The sequence below is a fragment of the Pteropus alecto genome, unplaced genomic scaffold (genome assembly GCF_000325575.1).
Source record: "Pteropus alecto unplaced genomic scaffold, ASM32557v1 scaffold71, whole genome shotgun sequence".
Classification (NCBI taxonomy): domain Eukaryota; kingdom Metazoa; phylum Chordata; class Mammalia; order Chiroptera; family Pteropodidae; genus Pteropus; species Pteropus alecto.
Window position 1 is genome coordinate 17,486,473 of NW_006433024.1, and position 7,094 is coordinate 17,493,566.

Below are 7,094 nucleotides of genomic sequence, written 5' to 3' on the forward strand. Positions count from 1 at the left end.
GGCAAACAGGAGACTGGAAGCACAAATCTTCTATAGTCCTCATGATCGCTGTCATTGCTGTTAATGTCCAACTGCCTCCTGAACATCTCCCCTTGGGTGTCTAATGGCATCTCTAACTTAACTCACAGGAAGCCAAGCATCCCATTCCATCCTCCTCGATCTGACTGCACGGCAACCATCGGTTACTGAAGCCAGAAACCTGGGAGCCATTCCCTACTTCTCCCTCTTTCGCCCTGTCATTCCTACCACCTGGAGCTTCTTCACACAGTACCCTTCTTTCACCGTCAACACTGTCACCATTCAAGTGGCACCATCTCTTACCATAGCCTCCTAACCAGTCTCCCTGCTGCCTCTCACTCCCAATCTCACCCTCATCCACCCTTTATTCAGAGCAAAATATGGTCTTAAAACATAAACTGATCGCATTAGCCTTCTTGCCTTTCCTGGCTCCCTGGTGCTTACACAAGAAGACCTCAGCTTCACCACCCTGGTCCCGAAGCCCTGTGTGACCTGGCTCTGGCCAGCCTCACAGAACTTACTTGGCACCTGCATCTGTTGTGGCCTTTCATTGGTGGCAGTGCTGAGCTCTTGCTTTCCATAGGGCTTTTGTATCCGGCTATTTCCTCTGCCTGGAAATGGCCTTTCTCTAGAGCTTCACCATATCGGTTCCTTCTCATCCCACGGGCTCGGCCTAAACACCACCTTCTCCGAGAGGCAACGTAGACCGACACCCAGCCCTTCATCCCAGCACCGTTTGCTTCCATCACACCGGAGTCACGCTTGGTCATCATGCATTCCTGTTTGCTCTCTGATTGGTTGTCTCCTCCACCTTGCCTGGATGATTCGCGGTGCAAATTCTGTGGTCAGCATATGCTATGCCCTAGTAGACTTTTGTTAACTAAATGTGTTCCCTTACTACCCCCAAACCAGAAGAGGTAAGAGCAACAGCTCTCTCGAGCCAGAAAAAGTGTGGCTCCAGGACTCAGGAGAGTAAGTTCTAGCAATGTCCCCATTCCAAGTACACACAGGGTATGGGCACTGCAGGATCCGGGACCCTGTTCTCTCTCCCTGGTGTCCTGGTCCCTTAGATTCTTCTTTAAGAAGAGCTGTTTAACGGATTCTTGATTTCTCTCATCACTGATCTTGCATCAAGGTTTTCATTCATTTCTTCACACGTTCATTCAGAATTTCCTGAGAACCTGAAATCAGAAAACCTGGGCCTGGATCTGACCTCTGCTGCCAATCCATCATGTAGCTACGGTCAGGTCTCTGCCCTGTTCTGGGACCCGGTTCGTTCCTGTTGTCAAATGGGAGGCATGGGCTGGATCCGATGGCACCCAGCAACATCGCTGAGGTTCACAGATGGCTGTATCATCTGTATTCCACACACGGACGGCTTCCTTCACAGACACCTCAGTGTCCTGCAGAGAGACACAGCCGCCCGGAATGCTGGCCCGGCCAGGAGGTCAGGCAGCCCCCTGGCTCAGGGCCCAGTTCATCTGAATTCCAAGCCAGCAGGGGAAGCAGAGGCCCTACGTCCCTCAGTCATCACACGAAATCTGGGAGCCACCCTGACCTTCTCTCCCTCCCTTCTTCTTTGCTCCGAGCTCTGACCCCGGGCGCCTGGCTTTGAGTCCTGCATCCCTTACTTACTTGGATCTGTGGCCTTTTTCCAATCTGTGCTTCCACTTACTCGCCTGTGGAATAGAATAGAGACAAGGAGATGCCTACTTCACGGGCCCACAGGGAAGAGATATTGAGTCAATATTGGTAAAGTACTTAGGACAGTGCCTGACACATAGTAATTGGTCAATAAATGTTCGCCATTATTCTCTAATTGATCAACAAAGTCTGCCCACTCCAATTCTTTTACATCACTTCTGTACCCTTTAATGCTTAGTCCAACCTCTCCTGGAGTGCGGCCAAACCCTTCTCATCGGTTTCACCACGTCTGTTCTCCACCCCACTTAAGCCAGGGGCATCTTTCGAAATAAAAATTCTGATCAGAGGCACAGGATTTTAGAATTAGACTCATTCATTCATGGACTCAACAAATCTTTGAGGGCCTACTGTGCGTGAGCTACAGCAGTAACCGAAACAAAGTCTGAGGCCCGTATTCTAGTATGTTTAAGTCCCAGCCCTGCTCCTGGGTGGGCTGCGTAAATTCCTAACCTCTCGGAGCCTCGGTTTTTGTCATCTGTGAAATAGGATCATAGAGAACTTGCCTCGTGGGCACGCTATGAGGATTAAGTGAGATGTTGTTTGTGGAGCCCACCGTGGTAGCTCCGGGACAAGGACTGTGGGGTGCTGTCATTCCATTCCTCGCAACCTTCCAAGGTTCCCGTTGGACTTGGTCTGGCATTCAGGGCTCCCCACGCTGCGGTTCCAGTAGACGCCGCCCCCAACTCATATTTTCAAGGCAGCCTTGGTTACATGCCACTGCTAGGTAAGATCTTTCCAGCCTCCCAGACAGGACAAATCCCTCCTCAATATGGATTCTTCCAGGTGTTGACGCCTCTGGGACATCCTTTCCCTTCCCGTGGTGTATCATTAATTACTGTATAGCCACACGTCTGTCCCTTCAGCCCTTTGGCAGGAACGTGTCACATTTATCTTTGTGCCCTCAGTGGCTAGCGCTGGCATGGCATATTGTGGGCACTCATTAGCATTTGAGGAGCGCACGCATAGATGCCAAGATACCTCTGGTGGCATCAGTGTTAGAGGTTCATGCTCTACTGGAAGGAAAAGGCTTTGGCAAATGCCATCCCCACTGCCAGCTGCAGCAGATATGACCTGAGCGTCACTACATGCTAGTGTGATGAAATGTGTTAGCTAGTATAGGCTGCAGTAACAAGTAGGCCACAAAATATATAATGGCGCAAACACAATAGAAGTTTATTTCTCACTCCCATAAGTCTGAAATCAATGTTTGTGCTCTGCATGTGGCTTTCCTCCAGGCAGTGATGTGGGGGATCCTGGCTGCTTTCGTCTTGAGGCCCCACCATTATTTAGGTCCTTATCATCTGCATCCAACTGGCAGAAAGAAAAAGTGAGAATGTGGAGGAGATACAGCTGCTCGTAAAAGCCTTGGCTCAGAATTGGTACACGTTGCTTCTGCTAATGTCCCACTGCCCAGAACTCCATCACATGGCCACGTCTGAGAGCGGGGGAGGTGGGAAGCGGAGGCTAGCCGTGTGCCCTGGAAGAAGGGGAGAATGTGGACTTTAGTGAACAGTGACCATCTCTTGCAATACAGCCACCACTCTGACTTCATTTTTCTAGCTCCCCTGTGTGTGGAGACCAGAAGGCAGATCCCCCAGGCCACAGTGAAGGGGACTGGGCTCCTGGCCTGGCTGCCCTCACTTGCCAGAGCATGCTGGACTTAAACGACTTGAGCAGTTCATGGGCTCCAGCCCCTCCTGGTCTGTTGGGCAGACAGAGCTAGAGAGACTGACCGATGGTCAGGTCAAGGTCGGGGCAGCTCAGGGAAGCCCACTGGGGGTTGGAGGGTGGCTCTAGGTCAAACACTCTTCTTGGGGCCCTGAGGCTCTCTCAAGGTTTTGAAACAGGGTTTCGCAGCCAGAGAAGTCCAGACCCCGCAGGCTGCAGCTCTTCTTCCTTTGTCAGAAGAGGCTGGGCTGTGTCCTGAGTAATGTCCTAACCTCTCAGATGGTCGCAGCTGCTTAGAGCAGAAATATCCACAGCCCCAGCACCATCCAGTTATTTCCTCGGCCAAGTGCTCTCAGCTGCAGTCTAAAAGGCTCTTTGAAAGCCGAGCCTCTCGTTCCCTCAACACTTCCAGGCACCGGAAACAGAAACCAGCCCCCTGGGCAACCCTTGCTGGGGTGATCAGCCCCGCTCAGTCGGAACACCTGGCATCTGGGCTGGCTTCTGGGCTTCCTGCCCACTCCAATGCCTGCCCCCATCTCAGCCAGTCTTACTCCAAGGCCAAGAATATCAGGAAACCCAAAGAGGCAGGATCCTCATTGACTGTCTAGTCCAGTGGTCCTCAGTAGAGATGTGTGGAATATAGTGGGTGCATTTGGGAGTGCCTCCGTGCCTGGGGCACACCGGCCAAGGATGCTATTGGTTCTGGGGCGTGCCAGAACTGTTCTGCATCCTGTGCATCCTTTACATGCCCAACTGCGTATTCCCTTAGGGCAGGGCTTCTCACGCTGGAACATGCAGGGCCTGAAAACACAGAGTTCCAGATTCATCAGGTCTGCGGTGGCAGAAGAACGTGTGTTTGACAGTTCCTGGTGGTGTTGATACTGCTGGTCCGGGGAACACACTTTGAGAAGCACCACTATAGGAGGAAAATTTTGTTTTTAAGCATCGAAGCCTAGAATATAATTCTGTTTTACGTCTCTAAAGACGTCTTTTGTGCCTTTTTATGCCACTTAATTTTTCTGGGTTGCAAATACTGTTCAGATCAATCTCTTGTCCTGTTCAGAACTTTACCTGGAATTTTCATCTCAGAAAACAGAGTTCTCGCTGGCCACTGGAGATATCTGGGTCGCTGATTAACACCGTGCAGCAGCCTGCCTTTGCAGCTGTGATGTCCTTGGTGCTCTCTCGAGTGCGTGCCAGTCTCAGACTACTTCCTAGGGCCTTCTGTGTAGTCATATCGTTATTCAAATAGCGTTGGAAGGCCTGGGGTTATATTATAAATTATTTTCCTCTTATTTCTCCCTTATATTGGAGTCAGAGCAGTGTGTGTGTGTGTGTGTGTGTGTATGTGTGTATTTCATTTTGGTGATTGGGTAGTGTCTTGTTCCTAAGATTTCATTTTGGGAGGTAAAGCGGTGTTACTAAATATTATAAAAAGGGTCCATTGCATCTGTTAGAGTCAGGATGACTGATTTAGTCCAATTCTCATGTCAGACAGGAGTGACTTGGGCAGTGGCCTGGGGAGCCCCCACCCCTGCCCTGACTTCTAGTTCCCTACTCTTTCTTGGCAGAGGAAAGAGAACCTCCACGGGGTCCTGCTGCATGCTGGACTGTGCTGGCTGTCATACGGTAGTGGATGGTGTCACTAGGCCCATTTTTCAATGAGGACTCTGCTCAGGAAGTTTGGGTGGCATGCCCAGTAGACACATAACTGTTAAGTTGTGGTGTTGGGATTCCAACCCAAGACAGAATCCACAGCCACTAAGAAGGCTGTTCTGCCTCCTCATCGAAGGAGGACATCTTCAGTGACTGCTGTCCTGACAAAGCCAAGAAACTTATATGAACACCTCGAGGTACAGATTACCTGTGTGTAATAGAATGAACAGTGGCTAAAACAAATGTGGCTTTGTTTATTCCACACAAGAGGCGAGAATTAGCAGCTGGAGACTTTGGTTCAGGGGCTCAGTAGTGCTGGAGGCTGTTGCTCTGCAAGCCTCTTGGCTTTCCTCATGGGAAGAGAAGGTCTCCCTTCTTCAGCTTCTTTAGGGGGAATAGGCAAGGAAGAAGGGGTGGGGAATGGGCAGTGGGTTAGCCACGCAACAATCTCTCTCTTAGTCACCAAATCGCCATCAGCATCACATGGTGATTAAAAGCATGGCTTTCAGAGTTAAGAAAACCTTGGTTCCAATCCTAGCTCTGTAATTTCTTAACTGTTTTGAACCTCAAATTCCCCATCTGTGAAAAAGAGATGACAGTAGATTTCACTGAACAGCAGACTGGGATGGTTGAATGAGACAAAGTATGTAAATGGTTTGGCCAGGGACTGTCACATAGTAAGAACTAAATAAAGGTAGGTGCTCCATATCATCATTACTCTCAGGTATAAATGTTAACCAAGGTAGAGTTGGCATGCCACAGGCATTAAATCCTCTAGTTGACCCTATGAAGCAAACACCATTGGTTCATTTCACAGATGAGGTGTCTGAGACAGAGAGTTTAAGAAAATGGAGTCTAGATTCAAACCCAGGCAGTGTGATTCCGGAGCTCATCCTTATAACCTTTACACTAAGCTGCCTCCTTGACATATGGTGGCCATTATTATTATTATTCAAATATTAACTAAGCATCTGTTTTGTGCCAGGTCCTGTGCTGGGCCTGGGGGTCACAATGATGCAGAAGATATAGTCCCTACTCTGAAGGAGGGACTATATCTCCCAGCTTTGTGGGGTCAGAAGCATAGACAGACACATAACACCAGGCAATGTAGAAACCTGGAACAGTTCACCATCAGAAAAATTGGCAAATAATACTCATTATTTGTATGCAAAATTAAATCACAACTAAGAATTGTGATTGCATTCAGCTGCCCAGTCCTGGATGGTGGCTTGTTCCCAAGTTTCCCCACGGGTCTTTTCTGGCTGTTTCTGTTCAGTCTTTTGCTAGCAGACCATAGCAATAGGCATCCAAGTTTCTAAAAAAAAAGAGTGGAGGAGAAATATAAAAATTATTAAAATTGGGAAGTGTAAAGAAATGAGAGTCGGTGCCTCCTCTGCTGGTGACTTGCCAGGGGCAGAGTCTAGACTCGGTTTGTCCACCTGTTAAATGGAGATTCATTCATGTTTTCCCGAATTCACTCGAGAAAATATGAGAGGGATCCTGCCCACCGGCCTGAGAGCTGTATTATTAATACAAACTATAAGTAGACAGGAGGAATTACAGAGAAGGAGGCCTGGCCTCTGCCTTTGAATCATGCTGGGGTGGGAGGGCAGGAGGAGTGGGTCAAAAGGGTGAACGAGTGTGTGTGTGTGTGTGGGGGGGGTTCGTGCATACACATGTTTAAGAAGGAGGCCACGCCCGGCTTCCCCACAGGCTCCTTCTCCCCGCTCCCCGGACCTCCCTCCCATCAGTTGAAAGGGCCTCAGAGTCCCTTTCTCCCCATCTCCTCATCCCACTGCATCCTGGCGACAGGTCCTCTCAGAGCCAGAACGGCTTGTTCCCTATATTAATGGCTCACGGAGGGGGCCTTGGTGACTGGCAATCAGGGAGAAGGAAATGGATTTGCAATTATAGCTTTTGTTTTGTCGGTTTTCTTCATCTGCAGGCAAGGAGGAAAGCCTCCTCCCGGCTCCTTTTCCTGCTTCTGGGCCCAGTGACACAGGCCTTCCCGCCTTCTTCTTGTGCTCTGGCCCCAGACTACCTGGTGG

General features: G+C 49.6%; 1 protein-coding gene across 1 annotated transcript in view; it reads left to right on the top strand.

The window, feature by feature from the left end:
- The window catches only part of ACCSL (1-aminocyclopropane-1-carboxylate synthase homolog (inactive) like), a 122,990-nt gene that overhangs the window by 73,607 nt on the left and 42,289 nt on the right, over window positions 1–7,094 (top strand). The window lies entirely within an intron of this gene.